The following is an 18,260-nucleotide window of genomic DNA, read 5'->3' as shown; positions in this document are numbered from 1 at the left end:
GGTGCGTTCAGAGATTGACAAATTTAGCACTGGTTGGAATACCTAGGTTCAGGGAGGAAATAAAATAAAATAAAATGTAGAATCGTCTTTGAGCTTTGAATCAGAAGAACCAATACCTGAGCCCAGAAGTCAGGGCAGAGGTGCATGAGTAGTTAATTAATGGTGGGCTATCAATATGCATTATTTATGTGTCACTTACCAAGGACTTTTAGAGACCTTGTTATTTCTGATTTCATCTTATAAAAACAAAATGGTAAATTTGATCCAAAGAGACCAAATGATTCAGTCTCAACATTTGGTTAACCTGCTAAAATTTCCAGAATTGAAATTAGATATGCATTATCACTGCTTTTCTAAGTATCATAATTTGGATACAATATCTCACCTGCCAAACTTCTTTTAGCACTCTGTCTAGAGCTATTTAATTTGCTAACAAAGCTTTTAATATATTTTAAACAACTTATCTCCTGTAGACTTCTGAACCTTTATTTTCTGCCAGTGAGAAGTCTGGGAGGGACATGAATGCAACTGTTCCACATTCTATTCAGCTAGTCATCTAAACTTCTGCATTTTTTTTATCAGCTTCATAAGAATGTGGATGCTGTGGTTTATTTGCACTGACGTGTGTCCTGATTAGCAAACTAAAGCCTTTATTGGAGGTTATCAAGAAAGCTCGTCCACAGAAAAGTTCTAAATGCTATAGTCTCTACAATTTACTCCAAATCCGAGAGCAAGCAGTTATTAGGCAAAGTCACAATTAATGTCCAGTCAGTTTACAGGGCAAGAGATAATATCAGAAGAAAAGTGTTGAATAAATGTGAACCAAGATGATGAATGTAGCAGAACCATTACTTCAGAAGTGGTTAATACAGCATTGGGAGCTGTCATATTCAGCTTTCTTTTGATTGTTAATAATTAGACACAGTGAATTAAAGAAGGACTCTGTAAGAACACTTAAGTACAAACACTAGATAAAAAAAAGAAAGATAAAGTCATTAAGAATAAGCCTGTCAGAAAACGCTAGTTAGCTGTAAAATACGTATGCAGGCAGTAACACCTTGCAGTCTTTTCAGTTCCACCCACAGAGGCAACCATCAGAAGAAAGACAGCCTGTCTCCAAAGTGACTTTTTGGAGGTACAAGAATGTTCTCCTTAAAGACAGTTTACTCTAGCACATTAACATAACTCTCTTCCAGGAACCCCAACTCTCCAAAGAGCCGCTACCTGGAAATGAGTTCTTATGCTCCCTAAGCAAACACAGCAAACATCTCAAAAATCTTTTATTCGTATTTATTTTTATTTTTTAATCAAATGTACTTGCCATATAACATTGTATAAGGTTAAGGTGTACAACATGTTAATTTGATGCATGTATATAGTGTGTTAATACATGTATATGTTGTAATATGATTGCCATTGTAGTGATACTTGGCACCTCTATCCCTTTACATAATTACAGTACAATATGGTTGTCTATATTCATTACACTGTGCATAATTTCTCTATTTAGGCCAGTCTCTTTATTGGAGGAAAATATTCCTATTCTCACTGATATCTGATTTGTTCTCATTTTATATATAATTTTGAGAAGTTCTGTGATCTAACTTTTCAATCTTCTCAAATTAGAAAAAATGGATGGAGTTGGAAGCCATTAATGTTAGGCATATTGGCAGTTTTGGGGAGTGGAAGCTGACAGTGAATCTATTAATACCAAAAGAGCTAAATGATTATATTCTGGTTCACCTTCTGCAAAGGCAAACAGATTTCAATTTTTGTGTTGTCTCATTGTGCATTGATGTATTAAGCACAGTTTAGGTAATGCTCATAATAACAAGTCAGTATGAAGTGTCAGTATGTGGGAAAAAATAAACATAGAACATTACTAGGAAGTTCCTTAGAAAAATGTGATTACTTTCAAATGAAGCAAATCAATTCAGTCCTCTTTTAGTAAGAGCTCTCATTTATTCACATGTGGAAGAATGTAAAGGGATACAAGATAGAAGAAAAAAAGGAAAACTATGAGGCTCCATAAATGCTCATGTCTTAATCAGTCTAGAGTAAAGAAATAATTGTTAACTCTCCCTATTGCTATTCAGTGCTTTGTTGAAGGACAAAGTCAATAAATTAGATAAGAAAAAAGAAAGAAGATATATAAACTTTAGAAAGTAGACACATTAAATTGTCATTACTTATAGAGAATATGAATGTATCGAGAAACTAAAAAAGAATTAAGACAAACTATTAGAACTATTAGTGGTTAAATACTAGATAAGCAATAACAACCTAATAGAAGAGCATTACCAATGAAAAATCTAGTTTAAAATATCCTATTCACAATAGCCATAAATTGATATTCTCAGAGATAACCATAACACAAAATATAGAATGTTGTATGAAGAAAATTATAATTGTAATGAAGAATATGAAAGTTGATTTAAATAATAGAGAGACACACCAATGAGCTCCGGAGACTACAGATCTCTGTGTCTAAGCCTGATATCCAGGCTGCGACTAGGTCTTGGGTAGATGGGGCTTACAGACTTTTGAAGGTCTAGTGCAGCTTGTTGGCAACCTTTTAAGAGATGGTTATTCTGTAGAAATCCCTGGTTGAATGGTAAACCTTCGCTTACCCCAATCAGGCACTCTCTCTAATCCCCACATCAACTTTCACCAAAGGCAAGAGTCATTCAAGATCCACACAATCCAGTTACCTCTCTAACAATTTGTGAGCACATCTTTTGTGCAGAAGAAAAAAAAATAGAAAACATAAAGTTCCAGCAACAGAGGCTAGGAGTAATAGCATGAACATTGACATGTAAAAATGGGCATGATGTTTTCTAGGTAGTAAGGAGACCGTTCTCACTTGAGAGGGCGGCTGTATATGAATGATATAGGAAACAAGATTAGATAGATGCAGTGGAGTAAAACTTTTAAAGGCTCTAAAAGCCAAGTTAAGTAGTTTAGCTTTTATTAGCCACTGCCAACATTTTTTTTAAAAAATGAGAAGCATATGTGTTAAAGTGCCTGTGTTCTCTTTCCATTCATTTCTCAGCCCACTGGAATTCTGCTTTTATCCTCACACCTCCTGTAGCAGAGTCCTCTTAAACTGATCTCTCACTAAAGTAATTAATAAGTTGCCAAAATCAAATTACTTTTATCTTATCATACTACTCTATCACATTTAGTGCTATTGACTCACCTCTTCTTTCTCCTGGAAATATCTCCTGGCTAATTCTTTCAGCAATAATCTTTTCCTTCTCCAAACCCCTGTAGCTTTTAGGAGGGTCATCAAGCTTACTTGTCTCTGTACCCACCTTTATCTTCCTCCCTCCTACACAAGGAAAGACTTGCTGCTACCACCATCCTTTTTTTTTTGAATTTATTTTATTAAAGTATAGTTGATTTACAATGTTGTGTTAATTTCTGCTGTACAGCAAAGAGATTCAGTTATTCATATGCATACATTCTTTTTCATATTCTTTTCCATTATGGTTTATCACAGGATATCAAATCTAGTTCCCTGTGCTATACAGTAGGACCTTGCTGTTTATCCATTCTCTATATATACTAGTTTGCATCTGCTAAGCCCAAACTCCCAATCCTTCCTTCCCCCACTCCCTTGGCAACTACAAGTCTGTTCTCTATATCTGTGAATCTGTTTCTGTTTGGTAGATTAGTTCATTTGTGTCATATTTTATATTCCACTTACAAATGATATCATATGGTATTTGTCTTTCTCTTTCTGACATTTCACTTAATATGATAATCTTTAGGTCCATCCATGTTGCTTCAAATGGCATTATTTCATTCTCTTTTTATAGCTGAGTAATATTCCACTGTACATGCATACCACATCTTTATTGATTCATCTGTTAATGGACATTTAGGTTGCTTCCATGTTTTCGCTATTGTAAATAGTGCTGTTATGAACATAGGGGTCCATGCATCTTTTTGAATTATTGTTTTGCACTACCACCCTTTTAAACTGATCTTCTGATCACATCATTCAGATTCACTGGCTATGCCAACTTCTCTCTAAACCCTCAACATGGCCCTTCTTTGTAGGCAACTCAACCTTAGCTTAGCAGGATACTTGATTTTCTCTAGTCATATCTCAAATATTTCCTCAATGTCTCTGCCTCTCATCAAAGAAGAGAAGAAATCCTGCAGCTCATAGATGAGAGTATAAGTGGTCAATCATTCTAGAACCCTGACATAATAATGGTCCCAATGGACCCTGGTCAATAAAAAAGCCTCAGCAATGGCAAGAGGATTGGAAACATAGTTTTCAGATAAGTTGGCTGTGTGATTTGAGTATGAAACTATGAGACCCAGGCTGGTATAGACTACTCATCATCTAATGTCCTAAGAGTAGACCCTCCATTCTTACACAATGGCAAGTAATGCAGTAGGCAACACCATTTCATTCCTTTCTTTTTTTTTTGCAATGTGTTTTATTGTAAGACAACTTATCTGACCATTTCTCTTCAACTTGATCAGTTCTCTGCTTCCAGCATGTACAAACTCAATAGACATGGAAGACTTCTTCCAAAACAATAAGCAATAGTGAGGGCACCAAGGCACTTTGTCTTGGCAACTCTGTCACATCTGCCCACAACCAACAACAGTGTAGTTTGTCTAAGCCTTCTCCATAGGGCATTCGATAGAAAGGGAGCTCTGGCGATATCATTGTCACCCAGGGCTGGTCAGAAATATAGACTCTCAGGCCCCACTCCAGACCTATTAAAAGAGAATCTGTATTTTTAACAAGATCCCAAAGTAATTCATATGCACATTAAAATCTGAGAAGCACTGAATTCTAGGACAATGATTTTCAGACTTTATCATACCTTATTATTATCATTATTTATTTATTTATTTTTTGCAGTATGCAGGCCTCTCACTGCTGTGGCCTCTCCCGTTGCGGAGCACAGGCTCCAGACGTGCAGGCTCAGCGGCCATGGCTCACGGGCCTAGCCGCTCCATGGCATGTGGGATCCTCCCGGACCAGGGCACGAACCCATGTCCCCTGAATTGGCAGGCAGACTCTCAACCACTGTGTCACCAGGGAAACCCCAGACTTTATCATACCTTAGAATCACTTAGATGCTTGTTAGACGGCAAATTCCTAGATCTTATACTGCTCCTGCTCATGTAGGTCTCAGCTAGTGTATTTCACATGCATCGCATGAAATTAGGCTATGTATGGCTTATTGACTTTACTTTCAGAAACAGCAGTCTAGCTGAAGCAAAAGAAAGTGAGAGAGATAAAGTAATGACTTCTAGAGGTAAATCCTTCCTCTTATTTTAGGTGTCATGACATATCAGGAGTCTGCAAAAACAACTTGTTGATGAATTGATTGAAAGGCAATTTCCTCTGTTAGGCAATCACAAGGAACTTGGAAAAGTAAGAGTAAACAGATGTGAATACTATGAATCAAGCCATTATTTGAGCTCTCCAGAAAACCAATAAAAGAGAACCAAGAGCTGAAAATAAAAAATGATAACTTAGGCACCATTTTGCTAGATTCATGCTCTCTGTAGATGTGAGTAGTCAGTCTTTATAAATTCTACTGTTGCACTGCTCTAAAGTATTTCATTTGTCATAATTGCTCAGCAAACAACAGAGAGCTTTGCTTACTGTTATAGCTTAAAAAAAGCAAGAGCATTGTGAGGTGCATATTTGAAAACAAAATTATCAAAAACAAGTTATTTATTCCACGAGCAACTGAAGATAAATGCAAAAATCCTTAACGAGGAAAACTCTTTAAGGGAGTTAAAATGCTCAAATGGTAGTATATTTGATAACATGAAGCCTCTAGGAGAAATCTTGTCAGGTTTTGAGCAGTGCCAAGTCAGAAAAACAACTTCCAAGTAATGAGTCAAAATGAGGTCTTCCTTGAATCACTCCTTGATTACCTAATCTATTCCTTTTGCAATTATACAGTAGGCAAAAATATGGCTTGTAATTTTCCTTATAAAATATATAAAATGATATACGCTCACCTTGTGGTACAGTCCATTATAAGTTATTTCCTAGCACAGAATCTCCAGGACATATAAGGTGCATGTATATTGTGCATTTTGGAGAGAAAAGGAGATCAGCACAGTGACATTAGTCCTCAAGCAAAAGGAGGTGATAATACAGATTTATGGTAGTCTCACTAATAACTAAAGTAAAACTTCCATGTCATAGAAACTATTGCAATAGAATTTCATATTGAACTCATCTTTTCTTCCCAAACACAACTCCACATCCCGTTTTAGACAAAAAGAAGTAAATTACAAGAACCGTAGTTACTGATGCTTCCACAACTTCAAAAGTCAGAATTAGAAATGATAATCTTTTATAACGAGGCACTAGTAATTTAAAGAGGGATAAAATAAAGAATAATTCTCGTCTCTTTGTCTTTGAAAAATTTCTTCCCACTTATTTGATATTGACAGTGTAGATTAGTATGCATGTTCATTGATACAGAGTCCTGGAAGCATGCATTCTTAAACTTTGAAGGTAAGGTTTTATTATATCTAAAGCAGACCTGAACTTCTACTAGTTAATTAATGCTAGAAAGAAAGCCTATAAATAATGTTTCCCATTTAACATTATTAGACTAGCCTGCAATTTTTAAATAGGCCCACAAGGCAAGCCTTCCCACTCAGTTGCTTTGGTATACTTTTTCCAAATACTTTATCTTGAAGAGTATACAGATGGTCTCTGACTTGTCATGGTTTGACTTACTGATTTTTCAGCTTTACAATGGTGAGAAAGTGATATTCATTCAGTAGAAAACATACTTCAAATTTTGATTTTTGATCTTCTCCTGGGCTAGCAATATGTGCCACGATACTCTCTCGTGATGCCAGGCAGGGGCAGCCTCAGCTCCCAGTCAACCCACCATCCCATGATCCCGAGGGGAAACAATCACACACTAATAACCATTCTGTACTCACACAACTATTCTGTTTTTCACTTTCAGTACAGTATTCAATAAATTACATTAGGTATTCAACACTCTATTTAAAATAGGTTTCAGTTATCCATATACATATATCTATTCTTTTTCAAATTCTTTTCCCACTTAGGTTATTACAGAATATTAAGCTGAGTTCCCTGTGCTGTACAGTAGGTATATTTATAACTGAATCACTATGCTGTACACCCGAAACTAAAACACTGTAAATCAACTACAGTCCAATATAAAATAATGTTTTTTTTTATTTAAAGAATAAATTAAAATAAGCTTTGTGTTAGATGACTTTGCCCAACTGTAAGCTGTGGTCTAAGCACATTTAAAGTAAGCTATACTAAGCTATGTTCAGTAGGTTAGGTGGATTAATGAATTTGCCCTACGATATTTTCAACTTACGATGGTTTTATCAGGACTTGACCTCACTGTAAGTCAAGGAAGATCTGTTAACACCAAAAAGTAGATTTCCAAAATTAACCCTAAAACAGACATTCTGTGATTAGGTTTGAGGAATTTCTATGGCCGGCCAGTTTTGACTATATTAAATTTCTATGAATAGCCAGTCATAACTATATCAAATTTTTTCTAGGCTAAACTTTCTGTGGTTACAATTTACAGAGTGGATCAGTTGGGCCCTGGATGATCCATTCATCTTTAGATTAGAAGTGGTTCAAACTTATTTCCTAGCAAGAATCTCACTAGTGTCTATAAGCCAAAATGAAATAAGGTGGCCTTCTCGGGACTCCCCTGGTAGCGCAGTGGTTAAGAATCCCCCTGCTAATGCAGGGGACATGGGTTCAAGCCCTGGTACAGGAAGATTCCACATGCAGCAGAGCAACTACGCCCATGTGCCACAACTACTGAGCCTGTGCTCTAGAGCCCGTGAGCCACAACTACTGAGCCCAAGTGCCACAGCTACTGAAGCCTGCACGCCTAGACCCCGTGCTCAACAACAAAAGAAGCCACCACAATGATAAGCCTGCATGCCGCAATGAAGAGTAGACCTCACTCGCCGCAACTAGAGAAAGCCTGTGCGCATCAACGAAGACCCAACACAGCCAAAAATAAATAAATAAATTTATTTAAAAAAAAAAGTTGGCCTTCTCATTAGGCACTTGTTCTTCAGAAGAAACTCAATTTTCCTTATAGGATGTTAAACTAACATTTTCCACTCTCTATTAAGCCTTCTGTTTCATATTTAAGTAGCAGCATTAGGAGCTCAATTTCTTGTAACCTCCAGGGAGTGTGGTCTAGATTTACTGTCATCCAAAATCTTGTCTGAGAGAAACAACATTTAGTTTTGCTTGAAGGAAGTGCAGTCCACCTCTCTCTCCACCTATTATAATAGCTCAACTTAAAACACATAAGCAAAGAGAGAAATGGTATTATCCTGGACACTGGTGCTAATGTTTCTACTGCCTTAGTGCAATATCACTTACTTCAACGGAGGATACTACCACAAAGGGTTTTAGAAAGCTCACTGTGTATACTCTAAAGTTATAGATAAGATAATCATTCTTCACATAATACTGAGAAATTTTTGAATGATTTTAGTACCAAGAATATTGGAACCTCTCCTTAGAAACGGGTTTGATTTTATTTCATGGACATTAAATTGTGTAATAAATAAATTATTTCTTTTTGCACTGACTTCAATAAAAAAAAAGCTTATCCCAAGTCTGTGGTCCCTATTATAAAGCATATGATTTAATGTTTATTATTACTGTGTTAGTCTCCATCTTTGCTCCTTATCTATACTTACAGTCATCTTTTTTTTTTAAATCACTTTCCTTTAAGGTATGTTAACCTTTCAGTATTTTATATATCCTTTAAAGTCTCCATAAATCTTTTATGCAAGGCAATAAAATATATTCTGTCAATTGATATACCTTTTTTCCACACTTTTACATATGCAAAATTAAGATGAATCCTACAATCTGTGTCATCTAAAATATACATTCGATAAAATTTTATTTTTTTCTTACAGGTACATAAATATATATATATATATCTTACAATTGATGACATGTTAGATTTGATAAAACATGGTAAATCAAACAAGCACAAGAAACAAACTTATTTAAAGGATCTAGTAACAACCTAGATTTTCCTAGAATCTGTGTAACTTTCAATGTCTACACTTACAGCAATGAAAAATTACACTCAAAATTAAGACACTAAAGCAATATCAGAATTCACTGAAGGAGCAACTGTTTAGAATCAGGAATTTTAAGTGAGTGAGAAGGTGTTTCTGTTTTTAAAAATCTTAAATGTTGGGACTTCCCTGGTGGTCCAGTGGTAAAGAATCAGCCTTCCAATACAGGTGACACAAGTTTGATCCCTGGTCAGGGAACTAAGATCCCACATGCTGCAGGGCAACTAAGCCCACGCACCACAACTACTGAGCTTGCGGGCCTCAACTAGAGAGCCTGAATTCCACAAATTACAGAGCCCACGAGTCCTAGAGCCTGAGCGCCACAATTAGAGAAGAGAAAACTCTCACGTCACAACTAAAGAAAAGCACACGCGTGGCAGTGAAGAGCCCACACGCCACAATGAATCCCGCATGCCTCAACAAAGATCCCGCTTGCCACAACTAAGACCCAACGCAGCCATAAATAAATAAATAAATCTTCAAAAAAATATATCCTAAATGTTCTAACCATCAGTGCCCATCTGAGAAAATCCCATGCTGTTCTTAAGGTCCCACCAAATTGAAGAATGATTAAACTACGTTCATGATTCACTATTTTGGATTTAACTAAGATTAAAATAAAAGGAAACAAAGTAAAACTAGACTGTTACAAGAATCAGTATACACAAATCTGGAAGCATGATAAATAAAAACTATTTTCCAATCAACACTATGTTAACTAAAGGATTCAGTTGACCAAAACTTCTATTCCCCCCAAATTCATCAAGTCTTTTTACGATTACAATCATTGATTGACAATGTCACTTGCTTTGACATTTTCCTTCTTTAAAGTTAGTGGATTCCAACACAGAGTGCACACACTCTATGGGAAATAATGGATAATCCATGAGATGCAGGAAAAGTACCACGATTCTATATTGGCTTTTGTGTAAAAAAGGAAATTAAGAATTAAACCATACTAATGTTTCATATAAGGACTTAAACTGGCACCACCACCCCATCTCTACATCAGATGGCCTTGAGCCACATATGACAAATGGGGTATCTTGAGAGAAAGGTAAGGTCCACAAATCCAAGGAATTGGCAATGGTGGCCTTACACTTCAATGTATATACCTTGTTAAGTGGCTTTAAGGATTATATTAATTGATTTTTCAAACATATATGAAAACACCCTCACAAAATGGACCAGAAACTTAAAAGGACCACTGCGAATTGGAAACTGGGACTTGAAGATAGTACTAAAAATGCAACCACAATTTAAGAAAATGCAGGGCTGACCCTCCCCCTAGTCTTTTATTTTTTCTTGCAGATTTCTTTTATAAATAATCCTTTATTCACTGCAGTGAATACAAGCAGAATGTACCACGAACTGAGTATGGGTTTAGATACTTACAACTTCATTTTTATCATTCACATATGGGTGAGAAAAGAAAATGAAACACTGTCTCTAGAAGCAAAGGATGACTTCATATTTTCTTAATTTCTTTCCCTGAGGAGCTTTTAAACTGTAAAATATTCACAATTACATACGGTGTCCCAAAGTTACTTTAACAATACATTTTTGGTTATCTTTTTTTGGCCAACAGGACTAAATAATCAAGTACAGGTACAGTGAAACAGGTGAGAGGAAATTATATGTTAAAAGGGGACTTTGTAACAATGGCTAGTTGCTTAGGTATTTCCTCTGCCTACTTGCCCTTTGTTTAGATATCCAGTAGCTATCCAGGCTCCTTCCTGGAATGAGACAATTTTAGCTCATTATGACTTTCCTATGGTTAGTTTTGTTGTTGTTGTTTTTTAATTTTTGAATTTTATTTTATTTATTTCTTTATACAGCAGGTTCTTATTAGTTATCCATTTTATACATATTAGTGTATAGGTGTCAATCGCAATCTCCCAATTCATCACACACGCACACACCCGCCACTTCCCTCTTTGGTGTCCATATGTTTGTTCTTTACATCTGTGTCTCTATTCTGCCCTGCAAACCGGTTCATCTGTACCATTTTTTCTAGATTCCACATATATGCCTTAATATACAATATTTGTTTTTCTCTTTCTGACTTACTTCACTCTCTATGACAGTCTCTAGATCCATCCATGTCTCTAAAAATGACACAATTTTGTTCCTTCTTATGGCTGAGTAATATTCCATTGTATATATGTACCACATCTTCTTTATCCATTCATCTGTCGATGGGCATTTAGGTTGTTTCCATGACCTGGCTATTGTAAATAGTACTGCAATGAACATTGGGGTGCATGTGTCTTTTTGAATTATGGTTTTCTCTGGGTATATGCCCAGTAGTGGGACTGCTAGATCATATGGTAATTCTACTTTTAGTTTTTTAACGAACCTCCATACTGTTCTCCATAGCGGCTGTATCAATTTACATTCCCACCAACAGTGCAAGAGGGTTCCCTTTTCTCCACACCCTCTCCAGCATTTGTTGTTTCTAGATTTTCTGATGATGCCCATTCTAACTGGTGTGAGGTGATACCTCATTGTATTTTTGATTTGCATTTCTCTAATAATTAGTGATGTTAAGCAGCTTTTAATGTGCTTCTTGGCCATCTGTATGTCTTCTTTGGAGAAATGTCTACTTAGATCCTCAGCCCATTATTTGATTGGGTTGTTTGTTTTTTTTTAATATTGAGCTGCATGAGCTGTTTATATATTTTGGAGATTAATCCTTTGTCCGTTGATTCATTTGCAAATATTTTCTCCCATTCTGAGGGTTGTCTTTTCACTTTGTTTTTAGTTTCCTTTGCTTTGCAAAAGCTTTTAAGTTTCATTAGGTCCCATTTGTTTATTTTTGGTTTTATTTTCATTACTCTGAGAGGTGGGTCAAAAAAGGTCTTGCTATGATTTATGTCAAAGAGTGTTCTTCCTATGTTTTCTTCTAAGAGTTTTATAGTGTCCAGTCTTACATTTAGGTCTTTAATCCATTTTGAGTTTATTTTTGTGTATGGTGTTAGGGAGTGTTCTAATTTCATTCTTTTACATGTAGCTGTCCAGTTCCCCTGGCACCACTTATTGAAGAGACTGTCTTTTCTCCATTGTATATCCTTGCCTCCTTTGTCATAGATTAGTTGACCATACGTGTGTGGGTTTATCTCTGGGCTTTCTATCCTGTTCCATTGATCTGTATTTCTGTTTTTGTGCCAGTATCATAGTGTCTTGATTACCATAACTCTGTTGCACAGTCTGAAGTCAGGGAGTCTGATTCCTCCAGCTCCAATTTTTTCCCTCAAGATTGCTTTGGCTATTCGGGGTCTTTTGTGTTTCCATACAAATTTTAAGATTTTTGTTCTAGTTCTGTTAAAAATGCATTGGTAACGTGATAGGGATTGCATTGAATTTGTAGATTGCTTTGGGTACTATAGTCATTTTCACAATACTGATTCTTCCAATCCAGGAACATGGTATATCTCTCCATCTGTTTGTGTCATCTTTAATTTCTTTCCTCAGTATCTTATAGTTTTCTGCATACAGGTCTTTTGTCTCCCTAGGTAGGTTTATTCCTAGGTATTTTATTCTTTTTGTTGCACTGGTAAATGGGAGTGTTTCCTCTTTGAGATTTTCCATCATTAGTGTATAGGAATGCAAGAGCTTTCTGGGCATTGATTTTGTATCCTGCAACTTTACCAAATTCATTGATTAGTGCTAGTAGTTTTTTGGTGGCATCTTTAGGATTGTCTATGTACAGTATCATGTCATCTGCAAACAGTGACAGTTTTATTTCTTCTTTTCCAATTTGTATTCCTTTTATTTATTTTTCTTCTCTGATTGCCATGGCTAAGACTTCCAAAACAACGTTGAATAATAATGGTGAGAGTGGATATCCATGTCTTGTTCCTGAGCTTAGAGGAAATGTTTCAGTTTTTCACCACTGAGAATGATTACTGTGAGTTTGTCATATATGGCCTTTATTATGATGAGGTAGGTTCCCTCTATGCCTACATTCTAGAGAGTTTTTATCATAAATGGGTGTTGAATTTGGTCGAAAGCTTTCTCTGCTTCTATTGAGATGATCATATGGTTTTTATTCTTCAATTTGTTAATATCATGTATCGCATTGATTGATTTGCATATATGGAAGAATCCTTGCATCCCTGGGATATATCCCACTTGCTCATGGTGTATGATCCTTTTAATGTGCTGTTGGATTCTGTTTGCTAGTATTTTGTTGAGGATTTTTACATCTATATTCATCAGTGATATTCACCTGTAGTGTTCTTTCTTTGTGGCATCTTTGTCTGGTTTTGGTATCAGAGTGATGGTAGCCTCGTAAAATGAGTTTGGGAGTGTTCCTCCCTCTGTTATATTTTGGAAGAGTTTGAGAAGGATAGGTGTTAACTCTTCTCTAAATGTTTCATAGAATTCACCTGTGAAGCCATCTGGTCCTGGAATTCTGTTTGTTGGAAAAATTTTAATCACAGTTTAAATTTCATTACATGTGATTGGTCTGTTCATATTTTCCACTTATTCCTGGTTCAGTCTTGGAAGGCTGTACCTTTCTAAGAATTTGTCCATTCCTTCCAGGTTGTACATTTCATTGGCATAGAGTTGCTTGTACTAGTCTCTTAGGATGCTTTGTATTTCTGCGGTGTTTATTGTAACTTCTCCTTTTTCATTTCTGATTTTATTTATTTGAGTCCTCTCCCTCTTTATCTTGATAAGTCTAGCTAATGGTTTATCAATTTTGTTTATCTTCTCAAAGAACCAGTTTTTAGTTTTATTGATCTTTGCTATTGTTTACTTTGTTTCTATTTCTTTTATTTCTGATCTAATCTTTATGAATTATTTCCTTCTGCTAACTTCAGGTTTTGTTTGTTCTTATTTCTCTAGTTCCTTTAGGTGTAAGGTTAGATTGATTATTTGAGATTTTTCTTGTTTCTTGAGGTAGGCTTGTATTTCTATAAACTTCCCTCTTAGAACTGTTTTTGCTTCATCCCATAGGTTTTGGATCATTGTGTTTTCATTGTCATTTGTCTCTAGGTATTTTTTGATTTCCTCTTTGATTTCTTTGGTGATCTCTTGGTTATTTAGTAATGTATTGTTTAGCCTCCATGTGTTTGTGTTTTCTATGTTTTTTTCCCTGTAATTGATTTCTAATCTCATAGCACTGTGGTCAGAAAAGATTCTTGATATGATTTCAATTTTCTTAAATTTACTGAGGCTTGGTCTGTGACCCAAGATGTGATCTATCCTGGAGAAGGTTCCATGTGCACTTGAGAAGAAAGTGTAATCTGCTGGTTTTGGATGGAATGTCCTATAAATATCAATTATAGCTATCTGGTCTATTGTGTCATTTAAAGCTTGTGTTTCCTTATTAATTTTCTGTTTGGATGATCTGGCCATTGGTGTAAGTGAGGTGTTAATGTCCCCTACTATTATTGTGTTGCTGTCGATTTCCTCTTTTATAGCTGTTAGCAGTTGCCTTATATACTGAGGTGCTCCTATGTTGGGTGCATATATACTTATAATTGTTATATCTTCTTGGACTGATCCCCTGATCATTATGTAGTGGCCTTCCTTGTCTCCTGTAACACTCTTTATTTTAAAGTCTATTTTAGCTGATATGAGTATTGCTACTTCAGCTTTCTTTTGATTTCTATTTGCATGGAATATCTGTTTCCATCCACTCACTTTCAGTCTGTATGTGTCCCTAGGTCTGAAGTGGGTCTCTTGTAGACAGTATATATATGGGTCTTGTTTTTGTATCCATTCAGCGAGCCTGTCTTTTGGTTGGAGCATTTAATCCATTCACGTTTAAGGTAATTATCGATATGTATGTTCCTATTACCATTTTCTTAATTTTATGGGTTTGTGTTTGTAGGTCCTTTTCTTCTCTTGTGTTTCCCACTTAGAGAAGTTCCTTTAGCATTTGCTGTAGAGCTGGTTTGGTGGTGCTGAATTCTCTTAGCCTTTGCTTGTCTGTAAAGCTTTTGATTTCTCCACTGAGTCTGAATGAGGTCCTTGCTGGGTAGAGTAATCTTGGTTGTAGGTTCTTCCATTTCATCACTTTAAGTATATCATGTCACTCCCTTCTGGCTTGTAGAGTTTCTGCTGAGAAATCAGCGGTTAACCTTATGGGAGTTCCCTGTATGTTATTTGGCATTTTTCCCTTGTTGCTTTTAATAATTTTTCTTTATCTTTAATTTTTGTCAATTTGATTACTGTGTGTCTCAGTGTGTTTCTCCTTGGGTTTATCCTGCCTGGGACTCTGCACTTCTTGGACTTGGGTGGCTATTTCCTTTCCCATGTTAGGGATGTTTTTGACTATAATCTCTTCAAATATTTTCTTGGGTCCTTTCTCTCTCTGTTCTCCTTCTGGGACCCCTATAAGGCGAATCTTGTTGGCTTTAATGTTGTCCTAGAGGTCTCTTTTGCTGTCTTCATTTCTTTTTATTCTTTTTTCTTTGTTTTGTTCCATGGAAGTGAATTCCACCATTGTCTTCCAGGTCACTTATCCATTCTTCTGCTTCAGTTATTCTGCTATTGATTCCTTCCAGTGTATTTTTCATTTCAGTTATTGTATTATTCATCTCTGTTTGTTTGTTCTTTAATTCTTCTAGGTCTTTGTTAAACATTTCTTACATCTTCTCAGTCTTTGCCTCCATTGTTTTTCCGAGGTCCTGGATCATCTTCACTATCATTATTCTGAATTCTTTTTCTGGAAGGTTGCCTATCTCCACCTAATTTAGTTGTTTTTCTGGGGTCTTATCCTGTTCCTTCATCTGGTACATAGCCCTCTGCCTTTTCATCTTGTCTATCTTTCTGTGAATGTGGTTTTTGTTCCACAGGCTGCAGGGTTGTAGTTATTCTTGCTTCTGCTGTCTGCTTTCTGGTGGATGAGGCTATCTAAGAGGCTTATGCTAGTTTCCTGATGGGAGGGACTGTGGTGGGTAGAGCTGGGTGTTGCTCTGGTGGGCAGAGCTCAGTAAAACTTTAATCCATTTGTCTGCTAATGGGTGGTGGTTGGTTCCCTCCCTGTTGGTTGTTTGGCCTGAGGTGACCCAACACTGGAGCCTAACCCACTCTTTGGTGGGGTTAATGGTGGACTCTGGGAGGGCTCATGCCAAGAAGTATTTCCCAGAACTTCTTCTGTCAGTGACCTTTTCCCTGTGCTTAGCCACAGCCACCCCCCTCCTCTGCAGGAGACCCTCTGATTCTAGCAGCAAGGTCTGGTTCAGTCAGCGGTGGTGTCACTGCTCCTTCCCCTGGGTCCCAATGCACACACTACTTTGTGTGTGCCCTCCAAGAGCAGATTCTCTGTTTTCCCCAGTCCTGTCGAAGTCTTGTAATCAAATCCCACTAGCCTTCAAAGTCTGATTCTCTAGGAATCCCTTCTTCCATTGCCAGACCACCAGGTTTTGTAGCGTGACGTGGGGTTCAGAACCTTCACTCCAGTGGGTGGACTTCTGTGGTATAAGTGTTCTTCAGTCTGTGAGTCACCCACCCACCAGTTATGGGATTTGATTTTATTGTGATTGCACCTCTCCTGCCATCTCACTGTGGTTTCTCCTTTGTCTTTGGATGTGGGGTATCTTTTTTGGTGAGTTCCAGTGTCTTCCTGTCAATGATTGTTCAGCAGGTAGCTGTGATTCTGGTGCTCTCACAAGAGGGAGTGAGCACATGTCCTTCTACTCTGCCATCTTCCCTATGGTTAGTTTTATCCATCACCTCCATGTGGCTTTCGTTCTGGTGCTGTGGCAAGAGGATATGGCATTCCTCGACTCTCCCTCTAGTCTTAATACAAGCTCTTGTTAGCTACATTATGAGGCTGAAAAGAAGACAAGCTAATCAGAGCTGAGAAGTTGAAATATATATTTACATCCATTATTTCTAACAATGAATCTCATTCCAGTTTCCTTGAGATATTAGCTAATGATGTCCTAAAGCAAGTATGATTTGCAAAACTTTAAAAAGGTTAAGTATACAGAAAATTTAACCATTTAAATTATATATCTTAAATGTATTTTTAGTGAAAAGTAAGTTTATTGTTTTCATTATTGTTAATGGGAAAGACCACCTGGTGCTATTGAACACACTTCTTTTTTCTCTGTTCACAAGACAAGATTGTGCTTCCCAGCCTCCCTTGGAGTTTATGTGGTCAACTGACTGAATTCCAACCAACAGAATGTGAGCGTCAAGTGATATGTGCTCTTCTTAACCTGGGCCATTAACACGCTCCTCCACATTTTTTTCCCCAAACTGACAAATTTGGAAGCCAAGTGTTGAAGATGATGAAGCCACAGGCTGGAAAGAGCCAAAGCCCTTAAATTTTCCTTTGAAGGAGACTGACCCATGGATCAGAAAGACCCATTTGGATATTATGTAATGAGAAGAAAACTTCTATTATGTTAAGCCTTTGATATTTTGAGGTTTATCTGTTACAGCAGCTAACATTAACAACATCACTATATTATTTATAGATTATATATATATATATATATATATATATATATATATGTACAATGTATATATGTTAAATGATCACCACAATAAGTTTAGTTAACATCCATCACCATACATAGCTAGAAGTGTTTTTCTTTGATGAGAACTTTTAAGATCTACTCTCTTAGCAACTTCCAAATACACAATACAGTGCTATTAACTATAGCCACCATGCTATACATTACATCCCCAGGACTTATATCTACAAATTTTTAGTTTGCTTGTTTAGGTTCCACATATAAGTAAGATCACATGGTGTTTGTCTTTCTCTGTCTGACTTATTTCACTTAGCATAATGCCCTCAAGGTCCATTCATGTTGTCACAAATAGCAAGACTTCATTCTTTTTTATGGCTAAATAGTATTCCATTCTGTGTGTGTGTGTGTGTGTGTGTAATTTTCTTTATTCATTCATTAATCCATGGACACTTAGATTCTTTCCATGTCTTGGCTATCATAAATAATGGTGCCATGAACATCTGGTACAGATATCTTTTCAAGATAGTATTTTCATAAGTGGAATTGCTGGGTCATATGACAGAATTATTTTTAATTTTTGAAGAACATCCACACTATTTTCCATTATGGCTCCACCAATTTACATTCCCAAGAGCAATGCACAATTCCCTTTTCTCTACAAAATGTATATATTTTATAATTGTTTATAATACA

At 36.4% G+C, this 18,260-nt stretch overlaps 1 protein-coding gene across 3 annotated transcripts in view; it reads right to left on the bottom strand.

Annotated features, from left to right (window-relative positions):
- CTNNA2 (catenin alpha 2) overlaps positions 1–18,260 on the bottom strand; it is a gene marked incomplete at its 5' end in the record, with an annotated part of 1,045,541 nt that overhangs the window by 937,925 nt on the left and 89,356 nt on the right. The window lies entirely within an intron of this gene.

This window comes from Mesoplodon bidens, assembly GCF_964165515.1.
Source record: "Mesoplodon bidens genome assembly, chromosome: 14".
Classification (NCBI taxonomy): domain Eukaryota; kingdom Metazoa; phylum Chordata; class Mammalia; order Artiodactyla; family Ziphiidae; genus Mesoplodon; species Mesoplodon bidens.
This window is presented reverse-complemented; position numbering and strand designations above follow the sequence as displayed.